Here is an 18,478-nt window from a genome sequence, read left to right as displayed (position 1 = left end):
GGAAATCGGTACAGTCTTTGGGAGAGTTTCTTTAGAACACAATTTGTATAGTCATACTGGGGTGTATTTGTCTCCTTTTGTTATAATTTTGCGTGGATATTACCAGTATGCTAATAAAACTAAATATTAAAAAAGAATATTATTTTTTTCTAAAGAAAAAGCTAGAGGTAGCAGCAAGGGAAAATGGTCCATTGTTCTCTTTGTATACAGAGATTCCCCAAGTTACGAACCAGATAAGTTCTGTAAGTTTGTTCTTAAGTTGAATTTGTATGTAAGTTGGAACAGCTACATTTTTAAGAGTAACTTCAGATATGTGTGTGTGTGTGTACGTATAGAAAGGTTTGTGCTCTAGAAGATTCTACCTCATTTTCTGTCCCTGTGATAATTGGATTTTGAAAAACATGGCTTGTTGTGGAAACAAGGATTGGTGATAAAGCTTCAATGGAGACACCTTTTCCCCATGAGAATTGAATTCCCCTTCCTAGGGGTCGATTTCCTCTCCTGTTTCCTGTTTCTCAGTCCCGTTTTAAACTATGAGCTGTTTGTAAGTTGGATGTTTGTAATTAATTAATTAATTCATTTATTTAAAACATTTATATTCCGCCCTTCTCACCGCGCAGGGGACTCAGGGGACAACATACATACGTCAAACATTTAATGTTGGGACATAGACCATAAATATATAGAAACATTAAAATCACTTATATTCACGTTAAAAGTTGCTTAAAAACCATCTCAGGACACCATTTTGCCTCATTGCACTGCCCCAAAGGCTTGGTTCCAAGGCCAGGTCTTCACTATCCTTCTGAAGGACGGGGGGGGGGGGGGGGGGGGGGGGGGTGGAGCTGATCTAATAGTTCCATAACTGGGGGGGGGGCAATCACTGAGAAGGCCCTGTTTCTTGTCCCTGCCAAACGCGCCTGTGATGGTGGCGGGACCAAGAGCATGGCCTCCCCAGATCTTAGTTTCCGCAGTGGTTCATAAAGGGAGATGCATTCAGACAGGTAAACTGGGCTGGGGCTGTTTAAGGTGCTGTCTGCACCCCCTTTAAAGAAATAGTACTAAAGTTATAAATGGTTTATCTCCTAATATGAGAGAGAAAATAAACAGATGTGACAGAAAACTCTAAGATTAGTTAATAGACAAGAGTTTCTGAAAGAAAAGCTTGTGAAGTGTCCTTCTGTTTCTTTCTATAATAATAATAAATAATAATAAACCTTTATTTGTACCCCGCTACCATCTCCCGCAGGACTCGGTGCAGCTTACAAGAGGCTGAGCCCAAAGTACATCATTAACAAAAATACAACAGACAACAATACAATGCAACAATAAATAAGCAAGCAATAAAACAATAACAAAAGCACGACACTGTTAAAAACCTGTGGCAGGGCCAAATGTAATGGTTAAAATTCTAAAAATGCTGGGCATGTCCAGGTGAGGTAGAATGGATATTTTGGAAATAGAAGGGTGTGCAGACAATTCTAACTCTCTCTTAAAGTGCATTAGGGGCAATTGCTTGGGATTCCTTAATCTGGGAAGGCACACTGGAACATCCATGTTTTCAAGCTCCTTCTGAAGACTGCCAGTGTTGGGGAGTGCCTGATGTCCTTGGGGAGGGAGTTCCAGAGTCGTGGGGCCACCACCGAGAAGGCCCTGTCCTTCGTCCCCACCAATCGCGCTTGCGATGCTGGTGGGATCGTGAGCAGGTCCTCACCAAATGAACGAAGGGATCGTTTGGGACCCACCTACCTGCGTGACCTACCTGCGGTCACGCAGGTAGGTGGGTCCCAAACCATTTAGGGCTTTGTAGGTAAGCACCTGCACCTTGAATTGAGCCCGGAAAATGAACAGCAGCCAATGGAGCTCCTTGAACAGGAGGGTTGACCTCTCTCTGTAAGGAGCACCAGTTAACAGCCTGTTCTACTGTGTTTGTTTTGCCTCATTACCTTGAGCAGCTCTTTCCTCAGTGTGTGAGAATCAATTCCCTTGGCACAAATCATACAATGTGCAGTGCATTTGTGGGCCTCTTCAATAGGGTATTTACAGGAAGGAAAGGAGGTTGGTAGTGCTCTGGGACGGTTGCTGCTCAGAGAAATATTCATCTCCATTAGGGTCGAGATCAGGGGTCCTCAAACTTTTTAAACAGAGGGCCAGGTCACAGTCCCTCAAACTATTGGAGGGCTGGATTACAATTTGGAAAAAAAAAAAACCATGAATGAATTCCTATGCACACTGCATATCTTATTTGTAGTGCAAAAAAACCCCAAAAAAACAAAACAACACACACACTTAAAAACAAAACAACAATTAGAATGAAGAACAATTTTAACAAATATAAATTTATTAGTATTTCAATGGGAAATGTGTGCCTGCTTTTGGCTGATGAGATAGAATTGCTGTTGTTGTGTGTTTTCAAATCGTTTCAGACTTAGGTTGACTCTGAGCAAGGACCGGGTAAATGACCTTGGAGGGCCGTATCTGGCCCTCGGGCCTTAGTTTGAGGACCCCTGGTCTAGATAATATGTTATGCATCAAAGGAAAATACACTGGAAAATTTGGAAGAACTTCCTAATGGTGAGAGCTGTTCAGCAGTGGAACTCTCTGCCCCGGACTGTGGTGGAGGCTCCTTCTTGGGATGCTTTTAAACAGAGGCTGGATGGCCATCTGTCAGGGGTGCTTTGAATACGATTTTCCTGCTTCTTGTCACGGGGTTAGACTTGAGATCTCTTCCAATCTTACTACTGTACAGCCCCACTCAGTTTTATGTGTATAGAAATGCAAGGCTCCCTGTGAAATATGTTCGTTTGCAGTCTCCCATCTAAATATTAACCAGGACTAACAACCAGCAGTGTGGCCCTTCCTTCTTCTATGTGAATAATTTTGTCTACTTACTCAGTATCTCCCTCTTAATGTTACAATGACTGCTCTCTTGGCTGCTCCTCCTGTCATGCTCTCTGAATACTTCATGCTTATTTTCTAGTTACTACTACCATTACTTTGATTTCCTGCTCCCGCATCCATGCAAGGAAAAGCTTCAACTACTAAATTTCCCTGTCTTCTGAGATTTGTAGGAAAGGTCACACTCCTCCCAACCCTTTTTGTTCACACCACAGAGAAGCCCAAACTCTTTTAATACATTGCCAATATCTGTGCTTTAAAACTGGAAGAACGACATAATTTTACAATCTGAACAAACTTCAACTCCTTGCCTTTGAAACATTAAATGTGCTGGCACCTCTGGTCTGGATTAAACAAAGAAAATGACTAAATTGCAGAAAGATTGTGCAAAAACGATGCCCTCATTCCAAGGTGTTCATCAATAGCAAGGAATGTTGCCACTCCTGAAGTCTGAGCTTTAGGAGTGTTTGCATTTTGGCAGCTAGAAAAAATTATCTTCTGGTTAGTATGATGAGTCAGAAATAGCCTCGTTCTTTTTATTAACAACTAGTTTGGGCACCCGGCGGTGCCCAGGTTATTTGAGAAAGGCATTGTGTGCCAAGGTTGGTCTTAATCATTTATGTGGCTCACAGTCATTGATCAAAGTCATTGGATGAGGGTTGTAGTGGTCTCTGAAAGTGAGTGAAGGTACTGCAAATCCCATCATCCATTGTCCCTCCTCTTCCAAACTGCACCAGGCTGTAGAGTGGGTCATGGGGGCTCTGTGTGCCAAGTTTGGTCTTGATCTGTCATTGGTGGGGGCCACAGTGGTGTGTGGGAGCCAAAGTGTTTGAAAGTACTACAAATCCCATAATCCATGGTCCACTTCTCCCAAATCGCACCAGGACGTAAAGGGGGCCATGGGGGTTATGTATGCCAAGTTTGGTCCAGGTCCATCACCTGTGCAGGTCACAGTGGCCTGTGAAAGTGGCAGCCAATCAGAAAGCTGCCACATACACCACCCTCCGCATACAAACACTGTAACAACAGACTGGTTCAAGACTTGTATGCAGAACACATCATGCAACATGCGGGGTTTGACAAATCCAAAGCTGGAGTTAAAATTGCTGGAAGAAACATTAACAACCTTAGATATGCAGATGATACCACTTTGATGGCTGAAAGTGAGGAGCTGAGGAGCCTTCTAACCAAGGTGCGCTTTTAGAAAGTAGTCACATAACTTTATGCTGTTGCTCCCTCAACGCTCCTGTCCCAGGAGTTCTCCCCTCCAATGTACGAAGGTTTGTGTATTTCCCTGTCTCTCTATGAGTTCTCCCTTACAAATAGTTCTGCCCTTTTATCTCACCCTGAGTTTTTGAATCATTTTATAGGCATGCCGCCGCTCTCTGTCATTATGTTTGGTTTCTATGTTCTGTGTATATTGTTTATACGTTTTGATGTTTTATACTTTAATGTTATGTTGTTTATTTTATTGCAATTTGTATTTTTGTATTGTATTTTGTTGTTCGGGCTTGGCCCCATGTAAGCTGCTCCGAGTTCCCATTGAGGGAGATGGTGGCAGGATATAAATAAAGATGATGATGATGATTATTATTATTATTATTATTATAGAAGAAAGTGCAAAAGCTGGGTTGCAGTTAAACATCAAACAAACAAGATTATAGCAACCAGACTGATTGATAACTGGCAAATATAGGGAGAAAACATGGAGGCAGTGACAGACTTTGTATTTCTATGCGCGAAGATTACTGCAGACGCAGACTGCAGCCAGGAAATCAGAAGACACTTACTTCTTGGTAGGAGAGCAATGACCAAGCTCGATAAAATAGTTAAGAGTAGAGACATCACACTGGCAACAAAGGTTCACATAGTTAAAGCAATGGTATTCCCCATAGTCACCTACGGATGCGAGAGCTGGACCATAAGGAAGGTTGAGCGAAGGAAGATAGATACTTTTGAACTGTGCTGTTGGAGGAAAATTTTTGAGAGTACCTTTGATCACAAGAAGATCAAACCTGTCCAAGAAATAATGCCCGCCTGCTCACTGGAGGGAAGGATATTAGAGGCAAAGATGAAGTACTTTGGCCACATCAGGAGAAGATAGGAAAGCTTGGAGAAGATAATAGGGAAAATGGAAGGAGAAAGGAAGAAGGGCCAACCAAAGGAAAGATGGATGGATGTTATCCTTGAAGTGACTGGTTTGACCTTGAAGGAACTGGGGTGGCAACGGCTGAGAGGGAGCTCCGGTGTGGGCTGGTCCAGGAGGTTACGAAGAGTCCGAAGCGACTGAACGAATAAACAACTAGAAGTAGGAAAAGCTAGGTGGAATGAATTAGCTGTAAAGGGGCACCGAATGGGGGTCAAAACCTTATCTAACATAACTATTAAAATAATGCTAACCCAGGCTTCCACATTAGGTGAAAATCTGAATTTCACCTTGGCTTTGAGGCTAATTGGGGGAAGCAAGCTGGCAGAAGCAACACTGTTGTCCATCTGCCCAGCCTGTTGCCCCTTGGTCTTGCAATCCTGAGTAGGAGCACAAGACCTGCAACCTCCTTCCAGGATCGTAGGTGGAGAAAAACCCCTGGAGACATGAAAGAGTAGACAATAGACAACAGGTTTTTATTTTCTTGTGGCCTAGTACTAAACCAAGAGCAGCTTGAGCAATCAGGAGTTAGAATTTCAACCATAATATGCTTGAAAGCAGTCTTTCCTGATCTGGTAACTTTCAAATATTTTAGCCTATAGCTTCCAGAAGGCTTAGCCATCAGGTTGGGAAGGTCTACCTTAAAAGGTAGAAGGTCTACCTGGGGGACAAAGAACTTTGGGGGACAATGACTGGCTCGAGAGCAGTACGTGTGAAAAAGATCTCGTAGACAACAAGTTAAACATGAGCCAACAATGTGATGTGGCGGCAAAAAAAGCCAATGGGATTTTGGCCTATATCAATAGGATCTAGGGAAGTAATGCTACCCCTCTATTCTGCTTTTGTTAGACCACACCTGGAATATTATGTCCAATTCTGGGTACCACAATTCAAGAGAGATATTGACAAGCTGGAATGTGTCCAGAGGAGGGCAACTAAAATGATCAAAGGTCTGGAGAACAAGCCCTATGAGGAGCGGCTTAAGGAGCTGGGCATATTTAGCCTGAAGAAGAGAAGGCTGAGAGGAGATATGACAGCCATGTATAAATATGTGAGAGGAAGCCACAGGGAGGAGGGAGGGAGCTTGTTTTCTCCTGGCCTGGAGACTAGGACGTGGAGCAGTGGCTTCAAACTACAAGAGAGGAGATTCCATCTGAACATGAGGAAGAACTTCCTGACTATTAGAGCCGTTCAGCAGTGGAACTCTCTGCCCCGGAGTGTGGTGGAGGCTCCTTCTTTGGAAGCTTTTAAACAGAGGCTGGATGGCCATCTGTTAGGGGTGATTTGAATGCAATATTCCTGCTTCTTGGCAGGGGGTTGGACTGGATGGCCCATGAGGTCTCTTCCAACTCTTTGATTCTATGGTGCTAACAAAAAATCAACAGTATAGAGCAGAACAGGTAGAAGTGGCATATTAGATGACTTTTTAAACCCTGGAAAATCTTATGAAAAATCAGGGGTTTTCTAGTACGCTGGGTATAAAATTAAAATAATAATAATTAAAAGAAAAAAATAAAATCCAGCTCACTTAGTGGCATGGCTTGAGGATGGAGGGAGGAGGGGGGCGGAGGGAGGTCACGGGGAGGAGGAATGGTAGGCCGTATTCCTTGCGCCTCCGGACAATTCATAGAGTAATAGGGAGGATAGAGGGGTCCAAGGAAAGTGGGGTTAAAGAATCTACAAACCCCTTTGACATTTGCTCAAGAATAGTGGTGGCTTCAAATTTAATCTGGAAGAAGCAGGAAATTCTCTCAGATTGGGGGTCTTCTAGACAAGGCTTTTATTATCCAAAGATTTAAATGAGAACACTTCCCTATTTGTGATTCCCCTGCATTTTGGCTACCATGTGATCTTTCTGTCCTTATAGTAACAAATATCTCTTAAGGAGGGAAAGTCGGTGACAGGAACTGCTTCTCTCTGGAACTGATATATTAACAAAAAGGACCGCATTGTTGCACTTTTGAGATTGGGAGTCCAGATACTTGCTTGGATCTCCGAAGAACAAGATAGAACCAAATCAGGGAATAAAGGCCGAAAAAAGAATGTTGTTAACTATATGGACTGCTATAACCCTGAAAGAGGTCCTGTGCCTGGCTCAAAGCTCTGAAACATTACTTTTTGAACTATGACTTCCAAAAATCCCAATGTGAACGGTGTAAATTCCTTTTTTGTATCATCTGGAAAAGCTGGCAAATGTTACTTTTGTAAAGTGAAAGTGTTGCTTTTGTACGACACCTCTCAAAATAATAATAATAATAATAATAATAATAAAACAACTTTATTTATACCCTGCCACCATCTCTCCCAACAGGGACTTGGGTGGCTTACAGGAGGCCAAGCCCAAATAGCAGATAAAAACCAAAATACAACAACACAGTAAAATACATAAAACATATGAATACAATAAGCAATTTACTCCAGAGGACAGGAGCAGAATTCAAAACGATCTTGACAGATTAGAGAGATGGGCCAAAACTAACAAAATGAAGTTCAACAGGGACAAATGCAAGATACTCCACTTTGGCAGGAAAAATGAAATGCAAAGATACAGAATGGGGGAACAATGCCTAGTTCGAGAGCAGTACGTGTGAAAAAGATCTTGGAGTCCTCGTGGACAGCAAGTTTAACATGAGCCAATAATGTCATGTGGCGGCAAAAAAAGCCAATGGGATTTTGGCCTGCATCAATAGGAGCATAGTGTCTAGATCTAGGGAAGTAATGCTACCCTCTATTCTGCCTTGGTTGGACCATACCTGGAATATTGTGTCCAATTCTGGGCATCACAATTGAAGAGAGATATTGACAAGCTGGAATGAGTCCAGAGGAGGGCGACTAAAATAATCAAGGTTCTGGGGAACAAGCCCTATGAAGAGCGGCTTAAAGAGCTGGGCATGTTTAGCCTGAAGAAGAGAAGGCTGAGAGGAGATATGATAGCCATGTATAAATATATGAGAGGAAGTCACAGGGAGGAGGGAGCAAGCTTGTTTTCTGCTTCCCTGGAGACTAGGACACGGAACAATGGCTTCAAACTACAAGAAAGGAGATTCCATCTGAACATTAGGAAGAACTTCCTGACTGTGAGAGCCGTTCAGCAGTGGAACTCACTGCCCTAGAGTGTGATGGAGGCTCCTTCTTTGGAAGCTTTTAAGCAGAGGCTGGATGGCCATCTGTCAGGGGTGCTTTGAATATAATATTTCTGCTTCTTGGCAGGGGGTTGGACTGGATGGCCCATGAGGTCTTTTCCAACTCTGTGATTCTATGATTCTAACATATAAATGAAATGCACAATGACAATGTGCAAGATAAAATGTTAAAACTCAGGGTGAGATAAACAAAAGAGCAGATTATTTGCAAGGGAGAGCTCACAAAGAAACCAAAATACCCTAGTCATCATCTAGACAACTTCTGCTTCAGATGCCAGCTAGATTTTGAGAGGTGTAGGACATGCCATGGCCTCGTTGTACCATTGCCTACAACTACATCACATGTGCCTTCAGCAGAGGTAGAGACTGCAGACACGAGGCAGACTGAGGCTGACACACATATTTCAGGAAAACAGCTAAGTATTTGGCTCCAGGCGAAAGGAATGAATGAGACAGCATTTGCATCACTAGCTGGGTATGAGTAGGAGTATCTCCAGGGATATATATTTTAATCTGTCTGCTGTGGCATATATTCAGGCTTCTCTTCCTGCAAAGAAAGACCTGTTTCAGGCAACATCTTTGTTGCAAAATCAAATTCTGAAATCCCAAGTAAACAAAATGTAACAGTTTTTATTTCCTCCAGGAGTTTGGCTGGCACCTGGATCATTACACAATATGACTCTATGTAATTAATCAAAATGGTAATTATACTCTAAGAAATCAGAAGACGAAGGTTTGAAAGGGCAGCTATGAAGTCACTAGAGAAGATCTTGACATGTAAAGCTGCATTATATCAGGATCAAGATCATCCATGTCATTTTTGATGTATGGATGGACAATGGAGAAAGCTCACAGAAAAAAACCCTCATCTGCAATGGTGTGCTGGAGGAGAGTTTTTTTAAATACTATGGATTACTAAAAAGAACAAAGACATGGGCCAAGAGCAATTCAAGCCTGAACTCTCACTGTCAGGTAGCATGGGACTCTCACAATTTGGGTATATAATGAAATGACATACCTATAATACAGGTGAATAAAATCAATCAAAGCGATCATGGCCTCAGGTTTTCAAGAGCTCGACAGGGCTGTTACTAATAGGACCTCTTGGTACTTATGGTACCTCTATGAATAAGAGAGTGGTTCTCAACCTGTGTGTCCCCAGATGTTTTGGCTTTCAGCCCCGAGGAATCCTAGCAGATGGAAAACTGGCCAGGGTTTCTGGGAGTTGTTGGCCAAAACACCTGGGGACCCCCAGGTTGAGAACCACTTTCTTATTCATAGGGGTACCATAAAATGAAGCTTCCTGGAGGGAGAGCAATGACCAATCTCAATAAAATAGTTAAAAGTAGAGACATCACATGGGCAATGAAGATCTGCATAGTCAAAGCAATGGTATGTAACCTATGGATATGAGAGCTGGACCAAAAGGAAGGCTGAATGAAGGAAGATAGATTCTTTTGAACTGTGCTGTTGGAAGAAAATTCTGAGAGTGCCTTTCCAAGAAATAATGCCTGCTTGCTCACTGGAGGGAAGGATATTAGAGGCAAAGATGAAGTACTTTGCCCACATCATGAGAAGATAGAAAAGCTTGGAGAAGATAATGGAAGAAATGAAAGGAGAAGGGAAGAAGGGCCAACCAAGGGAAAGATGGATGGATGTTATGCTTGAAGTGACTGGTTTGACCTTGAAGGAACTGGGGGTTGTGACAGTCAGAAGTGACTGAACGAATAAACAACAACAAAGAACATAGCCATATAACTCAAAAAACCTACAACAACCCAGACCTCACAACCTCTGAGGATGCTTGCCATAGATGAAGGCAAAATGTCAGGAGAGAATGCTTCTAGAACATGGCCATATAACCCGAAAAACCTACAACAACCCTGAGACCTCACAACTTCTGAGGATGCTTGCCATAGATGGAGGCGAAACATCAGGAGAGAATGCTTCTAGAACATGGCCATATAGCCTGAAAAACCTACAACAACCCTGAGGCCTCACAACCTCTGAGGATGGTTGCTATAGATGGAAGTGAAACGTCAGGAGAGAATGCTTCTAGAACATGGCCATATAGCCCGAAAAACCTACAACAACCCTGAGGCCTCACAACCTCTGAGGATGCTTGCCATAGATGGAGGCGAAACGTCAGGAGAGAATGCTTCTAGAACATGGCCATATAGCCCGAAAAACCTACAACAACCCAGTGATTCTGGCAATGAAAGCCTTCAACAATACATTGAACAACCAAGATGAAGATGACTTTGAAGGCATAGTGGAGGGTTCTTGGAGGACAGCTTCCACGACATATTGGTTGGTCTAATGGCTTATTATCATGTCTTGTGTTTGCTGCTGCTCCAGTGACTAATACATGAGCCGACAGGTTCAAATTATAAGAAAATAAATTCCACTTAAAACATCAAGGACATATTTATTGAATGAGGTGTTCAACAGTGGAACAGATTGACTCATAAGGTGGTAGACTCAGTTGTTGGAGGGTTTTAAACAGTTTGTATGGGCAGTTCACAGGAGTGGTTCATTCCTGCACAGTGGACATTGGACTAGATGGCCCTTGTGAGGCTTTTCAACTGTAACATTCTGTGATTCTTGTGTAATGAATGCTACACTTCAAACTCAGGAAGCTAGAATGGGAGGAGGGGTGGGTAACACAGCCTGGATATTTTTTCTAAATGTAGAATTATGAATAATCCAGTGGATTTTTCCTGAGACATTTTAGAAGGGAATATGGCAAATAGATACCAATAGCTGTCAAGACTATTATTACTATTTGTTGAAAGGGCTCTGCTCACTTCAGAATCTGTAAGCAGTGCAAGCAATGGAAAATAGCCATTTCATAGAATCATAGAATCAAAGAGTTGGAAGAGACCTCATGGGCCATCCAGTCCAACCCCCTGCCAAGAAGCAGGAATATTGCATTCAAATCACCCCTGACAGATGGCCATCCAGCCTCTGCTTAAAAGCTTCCAAAGAAGGAGCCTCCACCACACTCCGGGGCATTTTGACTATATTACCAAGAATCTTCAGCCAGTATGTATGATCCCCCCTCCAAGCTGCTAATATACACACAAGTGACCCATGAGACATTTAATTCCATGTTTAATTCCATAGGTTTACAGAAGGAAAGGCAGGTGCACCTCTACATGTTTGAGGCAGAAGATACGACCGTCCTGCCTGCCCTCATCACGAGTCTTCCAGAGTCATCTAACTGGTTGTCACAGGTCCGCAGCTTGGGTGTCTTCCTGGACTCCTCGCTGATGTTTGAAGCGCAAGCATTGGCGGTTGCTGGGAGGGCCTTCGCACAATTGAAGCTTGTGCACCAGCTGGGACCGTACCTTGTGAAGTCAGATCTGGCCGTGGTGGACCACGCCTTAGTCACCTCCAGATTGGGTTTTTGCAATGCGCTCTACATGGGGCTGCCCTTGGAGACGGTCCGGAAATTTCAATTTCAACTGGAGTGAATTATAGGGAGCAGTCTACCCCCCTGTTTAAGAAGCTCCACTGGCTGCCATTCATTTTCCGGATCCAATTCAAGGTGCAGGTGCTTACCTACAAAGCCCTGAATGGTTTGGGACCTGCCTACCTGCATGACCGCATTTCCATCTATGAACCCACGCAATCTCTTCGATCATTCAGAGAGTCCCTGCTCTCACTCCTGCCCTCTTCGCAGGTGTAACTGGTGGGGACGAGGGAGAGGGCCTTTTCTATTGTGGCCCCTCGACTCTGGAACTCACTCCCCAAGGATATTAGACAAGCCCCCACATTGGCAGTCTTTAGGAGGAGCTTGAAAATTTGGTTGTTCCAACGTGCCTTCCCTGAATAAACAATAACTCCCTGTTCTGGCCAATGTTTTGCAAAATGTCCTCTGAAGCATTTTATTCTACCTTTTGGGTCAATCAACCCTACCTTACCTTCTAAAAACCCCTGTTCAGATTCATTTTACTGCTGCTCACACCCAGTGTTTTAAATTGTATTGTATTTTTACAATGCCACAATACAGTGTAAAACATCATACAACGACAATAGATTAAAATACATATAAAATAAAGTACATATAAGCCAGTTCGCCAAATTAAAATCATGTCCAACTCAGTCCGCATATGTCAATAACTGTAGTCTTTTGCCAGTCTCAGCCATTGTTCTGGGAATGCTTCATTCCACAGCCAGGATTTCCCTAGCTTCCTGAAGGTCAGGAAGGAGGGGGCAGCTCTAATCTCATTTGGGAGAGAGTTCCATAGCCAAGGGGCCACCACAGAAAAGGTCCTGTCTTTTGTCCCCACCAGACGTGATTGCGAAAGTGGTGGGAATGAGAGCAGGGCCCCTCCAGAAGATCTTAACAGCCTTGATGGTCATAGGGCAGAATACGTTCAGACAGGTTTGGGTGGCCGGCATTATGGCAATTTTCTCCTTTGGATGAGGATTGCAGGCGAAACTGCCATTGGCTTGACCTGGGACCTCATCACATTAGAGAATGAATCCACTTTAAATCCAGTTTCTGCCTCCTGAAAAATTCTGGGGTTTGTAGTTTAGTGAGGCTGTTAAAGGTCCCTCCCTAAACTACAAATCCCAGAATTCTGCAGGAGGCAGAAAGTAATTGGAGAGGGATCTCCTCCCCACTACAACGGAGATTACATGCCTTGCATTCTTTCCCACAAAGCATATTCAAAACTATTTGCTTTGTCCTAAACATGTTGACTGAGATGTTTATTTTAATGACATAGTTTTGGAAGAAAACAAGCTTATCTATGATAGATGGCATAGCCTGGAAGCAAATTTCAGAGAAATAATACTTATGCCCAGCTGGGTGTCTTTGTTCTTTACTGTTGCCGTTATTTGTGTGTGCCCTCAAGTCATTATCAACGTATAGTTGTTGTGGAAAGATTTGTTAATAGGTTGGCTTTGCCTTTCTCAGAGATTGAGAAAACATGACCTGCTCAAGGTCACCCAGTGGGTTTCCGTGGAAAAGAGGGAATTTGAACCCTGGTTTCTAGCAATTGAACTGCAACACCACACTGGCTCAGAGGACCAAAACTGGTAATAAAACTCTAGGCTAAAGGGACATAAAATTATCTCTACTCTAATGAACCATGAGTCCCTATGAGGAGCGGTTTAAAGAGCTGGGTATGTTTTGCCTGCAGAAGAGAAGGATGAGAAGAGACATGATCGTCATGTTTAAATATTTGAAAGGATGTCATAAGGAGGAAGGAGCAGCCCGGGAGACTAGGACTCAATGAAGCAATGGGTTCAAAAGGCAGGAAATTTATTTATTATTTATTTACTATATTTATATTCCGCCCCTCTTAGCCCGCAGACGACTCAGAGAAGTTTACAGTCAACAGTTAATTCAAATATAAAACCAGATAAAACAATCAATATCAATAAAAACATGTATCGATTTGAGTCTCATAGTTAAAAACATTATCCAATAGCGTCATCTAGTCGTTCCATTTCTTTTTTTCTATGTCTGTTATATTGCATCTGCAAACACCTGCTCAAAGAGCCAAGTCTTGGCTTTCTTTCGGAATGATAAAAGGGAAGGAACCGATCTAATATCCCTAGAGAGGCGTTCCATAGTCGAAGGGCTACCACTGAGAAGGCCCTGTCTCTCATCCCCACCAAACATACTTGTGACAAAGGCGGGATTGAGAGCAGGGCCTCACCAGACGATCTTAAAGTCCTGGAGGGTTCATAAGGGGAGATGCGTTTGGACAGGTAAGTTGGGCCAGAACCGTTTAGGGCTTTATAGGCTAAAGCCAGCACTTTGAATTGTGCCCAGTAGCAAACTGGCAGGCAGTGGAGTTGGCGCAACAGAGGGGTTGTGTGCTCACTGAGCGCTGCTCCTGTTAGCAAGCTGACTGCTGTCCGTTGGACCATTTGAAGCTTCCAGACAGTCTTCAAAGGCAACCCCACATAGAGTGCATGCAGTAGTCTATACGGGATGTAACCAGAGTGTGGACTACCGTGGAAAGGCTGAATATCAGGAAGAGCTTCCTGATCATAAGAGCTGTTCAACAGTTGAACTTTCTGCTTCGGAGTCAGGTGGAGGCTCCCTTTTTGGAGCCTTTTGAACAGAGGCTGCGCGACCATTTGTAAGGGGTCTTTGATTGTGTGTTTTTCCATAGCAGAATTAGATTGGACTTGATTTGGTCGCTTTCAATTCCATAATTCTATGAACAGAGAGATAGGGATAGGCAATGTATTACCTTTGCTGTTGTGTGCCTTCAAGCAGTTCCCTACCTGTGGTGACCCTAAGGCACCCATTACTGCTTGTTTCTTGCTAACATTTGCTGCCTTCCTGTGAGGTTGAGAGTATGTGACTTGTCCAATGGATCTCCATGGCTCAGTGGGGGTTTAAACCCTGGTTACATGCTCAAACCATTACGCCATGCGAGCCCTCTTGTTAATTTGCCCCCATCATGAACATGAGTAGTTTCATTCTCTCTTTTCAAATCATTTCTCTACATTTTAACAGAGGCATTTCATCCCATAGATGGTTATCTCACATCTGTACGTGGACACTGATGTAAACAAAGTTTAGGTATTCTGAGCACAAACAGCCAATCTGTGGGGAAAGGGGCATGGAAACCAACAGAAGGATAAAGTAAACCTTTTGTTTTCCAAATACGGCATGTTGACGACACACTTTTTAGACATGCATCATTTTGCGATAGAGTAATTCAGTTTCACCAGCCACACAGAGTTTAAACCAAGCCCCTTTAAGAGATTTGGACACAAAAATAAACGGTAATAATGAAATTTAGGGGAACACAACATTCTCATGAAAATCTTATATTTTATATTTGAGTAAATAAGGTATATTTTTAAACATGGATGATTTGTAAGGTAATAACATACAATTTTATGATTTTGTCTTTTCTCGTGACTACTATTATCATTATTACCATCATGAAGTCCATTTAAAAGTCTGAACCAAGTTCACAGTAATAATAATAATATAATTATGTCCACCTAAAAGTTTGATCCAAGTTCACATCAATCCAACAAAATAATAATAATAATTATTATTATTATTATTATTATTATCATCATCGTTATTATTATCACTATGTCCATTTAAATTCCAAGATAAGTTCACACAAAATAATAATATTAACATTATTACTACCACTATGTCCAACTAAAAGTCTGAGCCAAGTTCACACCAAAAAAATAATAATAGTAATAATAATAATAATAATAATAATAACGATCACTATATGCACCTAAAACTCCAAGCCAAGTTCACACAAAATCATCATCATCATCATCATGTGGAGCCCCTGGTGGTGCAGTGGGTTAAACCCTTGTGCCGGCAGGACTGAACACTGACAGGTTGCAAGTTCGAATGTGGGGAGAGCGCGGATGAGCTCCCTCTGTCAGCTCCGGCTCCCCATGTGGGGACATGAGAGAAGTCTCCCACAAGGATGATAAAAACATTAAAACATCCTGGTGCCCCTTGGGCAATGTCCTTGTAGATGGCCAATTCTCTCACACCAGAAGTGACTTGTAGTTTCTCAAGTCGCTTCTGATACAAAAAAATCATCATCATTATTGTCACTATGTCCACCTAAAAATCTAAGCCAAGTTAACATCAATCACACAAAACTGTTATTGTTATTATTATTATTATTATCTTTATTACAATCACTAAGTCTACCTAAAAGTCCGAGCCAAGTTCATACAAAATAATAATAATAATAATAATAATTATTATTATTATTATTATTACTACTATGCCCACCTACAAGTCTGAGCCAAGTTCATACAAAATAATAGTAATAATAATAATTACCACTAAGTCCACCTAAAAGTCAGAGTCAAATTCACACAAAATTATTATCATCATCATCATTACTATCACTTCATCCACCTAAATATCCGAGCCACGTTCACATCAATCACACAAAACTATTATTATTATCATTATGTTCACCTAAAATCTAAGTCAAGTCCACAGAAATTTGTTGTTGTTATTATTACTATGCCCATCTAAATGTCCGAGCCAAGATTGCACAAATCCCACAAAATAATAATAATAATTACTACCATCACTATGCTCACCTAAAAGTCCGAGCCAAGCTCATACCAATCCCACAAAATAATAATAATAATAATAATAATTATTATTATTATTATTATTACTATCACTAAGTCTACCTAAAAGTCCGAGCCAAGATCACACCAATCCCACATAATAATAATAATAATAATAATAATAATAATAATTACTACCATCACTATGCTCACCTAAAAGTCCGAGCCAAGTCCACACCAATCCCACAAAATCATCATCATCATCATCATCATCATCATCATTATGTCTACCTAAAAGTTGGAGCCAAGTTCATACCAACCCCACAAAATAATAATCATAATCATAATAACAATTACTACCATCACTATGCTCACCTAAAAGTCCGAGCCAAGTCCACACCAATTCCACAAAATAATAATATAATTATCATCATCATCATCATCATCATTTATGTCTACCTAAAAATCCGAGCCAAGTTCATACCAATCCCACAAAATATTTATTTATTTATTTATTTGGGAGATTTCTATACCGGCCTTCTCACCTCAGCCGAGGGACTCAGGTCGGTTTACAGCATATATGCAATTACAAAAAATACAAAATACAACCGAGTGCAACATCATTAAGGATTAAAACCACACAATAAAATACAATAAAACATCATCATTACAATTACCCAGGCCAAAACGTCAATACAATTGCAGTCGTAGTCATAGTCATAGTCACAGTTCATTAAAGATTCAGTCCTCAAAAGCCACATTCCAGAGCCAGGTCTTTAGTGATTTCCTGAAAGTCAGGAGGGAGGGGGCAGATCGGATCTCTAGTGGAAGGGCGTTCCAGAGCCAGGGAGCCACCACCGAGAAGGCCCTGTCTCTCGTCCCCACCAAGCGCGACTGTGAGGGTGGTGGGACCGAGAGCAGGGCCCCCCCCGGAAGATCTTAATAGCCTTGATGGCTCATAGGGGAGAATCTGTTCAGACAATTACTACCATCACTATGCTTACCTAAAAGTCAGATCCAAAATCACACCAATGCCACAAAATAATAATAATAATCATCATCATCATCATTATGTCTACCTAAAAGTCCGAGCCAAGATCACACCAATCCCACATAATAATAATAGTAATAATAATAATAATAATAATTACTACCATCACTATGCTCACCTAAAAGTCCGAGCCAAGTTCATACCAATCCCACAAAATAATAATAATAATAATAATAATAATTACTATCACTAAGTCCACCTAAAAGTCTGAGCCCAAGTTCACACCAATCCCACAAATAATAATAATAATAATAGTAATAATAACTATCACTATGTCCACCTAAAAGTCCGAGCCAAGATCACACCAATCCCCCAAAATGATTATTATTACTATTTCCATCCTTATTGTATGTGATTCCTGCTTATTATCCCCTACTTTTGAAAGCGGCCCCCTTTTGGCGGAGGAAGACTCAACAGGTAAGCCAGGCATCCCTCCCTCCCTCCCAGGCAAGCCGGGCTAGTTCTGTCCCTTCCCTTCCCTTCCCCATCGGCCAGCTCTTGCCTTACCCTCCGTCCCCGCCAATGGGAAGGCACCAAGCGGGGCTTCCCTTGAGTTCCTTTGCTGCTCTGAAGGGCACACCAAGTCCTTCCTCGAAAGGCTCCCTCCCCGGCGAGGACTTTCCACTTCCTCTGGGCGGCCAGGCGTTGCTTTGGGAAGGGGAGCCCCAGAGAGGCTGGAGGGGCGCAACAGTCCCCAACTTTCCCTCCCTGCTGCGGCCCTGAGCGCGCCCTCCTGCTCTCGCTCTCTCTTCGGAGGCCACAGCGAAGAAGGCGAGAGCGGGCCCGCTTCCTTCCCGCCGGCTCTGAGCCCTGCCTTGGCTTTCCCCGCCCCTCCAGCGGCACCTGGGCGGGACAGGCCTCTCCTCCCAGCCCTTTCCTTCTATCTTGCAAGACTTTCACAGCTAACCTTGAGTTCTTAGGGCCTGCCGCATTGGATGCTGCTCTTTAAACTACTTGGCTGCTTTGGTGTTTAGGAGGCATTCTTCCTCATTTGGTTTTCTTCATCAACTTGGACCCAGGTTTATATCATTTCCCCTCTTTCTCCCCCCTCCCTGGGAACAGTCAGAGGAGGCCCTAGGTAATTTTCAACGGTAAGCAAACAGTATTTTGGCGCCCCCCCCCCCCCAACCAATCATTGATATATATTTTCTGTTCGTCATGGGAGTTCTGTGTGCCATATTTGGTTCAATT

The 18,478-nt window shown here is 42.5% G+C and overlaps 1 protein-coding gene across 2 annotated transcripts in view; it reads right to left on the bottom strand.

Moving 5' to 3' along the window:
- Positions 1 to 18,020, bottom strand: part of KIAA0040 (KIAA0040 ortholog) — a 45,331-nt gene extending 27,311 nt beyond the window's left edge. For both annotated transcript variants that reach the window (XM_060771611.2, XM_060771613.2), the window contains exon 1: positions 17,795 to 18,020. The gene's annotated coding sequence lies outside the window, so the exon portion shown is untranslated. The remainder of the gene's footprint in view (positions 1 to 17,794) is intronic.
- Positions 18,021 to 18,478: the final 458 nt, after the last annotated feature.

Source organism: Anolis sagrei, chromosome 4 (genome assembly GCF_037176765.1).
Source record: "Anolis sagrei isolate rAnoSag1 chromosome 4, rAnoSag1.mat, whole genome shotgun sequence".
NCBI classification, from domain to species: domain Eukaryota; kingdom Metazoa; phylum Chordata; class Lepidosauria; order Squamata; family Dactyloidae; genus Anolis; species Anolis sagrei.
Note: the sequence above shows the minus strand (reverse complement) of the source record. Positions and strands in the feature narration are given on the sequence as shown.